General features: G+C 63.0%; 1 protein-coding gene across 4 annotated transcripts in view; it reads right to left on the bottom strand.

Moving 5' to 3' along the window:
• The window catches only part of CACNA2D2 (calcium voltage-gated channel auxiliary subunit alpha2delta 2), a 185,642-nt gene that overhangs the window by 4,579 nt on the left and 180,674 nt on the right, over positions 1-389 (bottom strand). The window lies entirely within an intron of this gene.

Below are 389 nucleotides of genomic sequence, written 5' to 3'. Positions count from 1 at the left end.
CTGGGGATACCGAGGGGCTTGCCCTGACTTCCACACCCGCTGCTCTCTGCAGCTGCAGCGTCTGCAGAGCCCCACACCGGGCACGGAGCAGGCACTGCAGCCTCACTGGGTGCAGCCCCACTCCTGGGGCCTTGGCATCCCCTCCCTATCCATCCTCTTGGCGTGCTTACGGCCAGTTTTCAATAACTCTGTTCCTGCTTTTCATTCACGCTCTGCTTTGGCTCCCGTGTGTCCTGGGCTTCACCCCAGTGCCCAGCAGAGGGCCTGGGGACTGAGCTCCCCGAAAAAGCAGCGCTGCGCAGTGACTGCACATTCCGGGCTGCTTCACCCACAGCGGGTGTGAGTGACTGCTGCTTCGCCCAGAGCGGGTGTGAGTGACTGCTGCTGCT

The sequence above is a fragment of the Geospiza fortis genome, unplaced genomic scaffold, assembly GCF_000277835.1.
Source record: "Geospiza fortis unplaced genomic scaffold, GeoFor_1.0 scaffold78, whole genome shotgun sequence".
Taxonomy (NCBI): domain Eukaryota; kingdom Metazoa; phylum Chordata; class Aves; order Passeriformes; family Thraupidae; genus Geospiza; species Geospiza fortis.
This window is presented reverse-complemented; position numbering and strand designations above follow the sequence as displayed.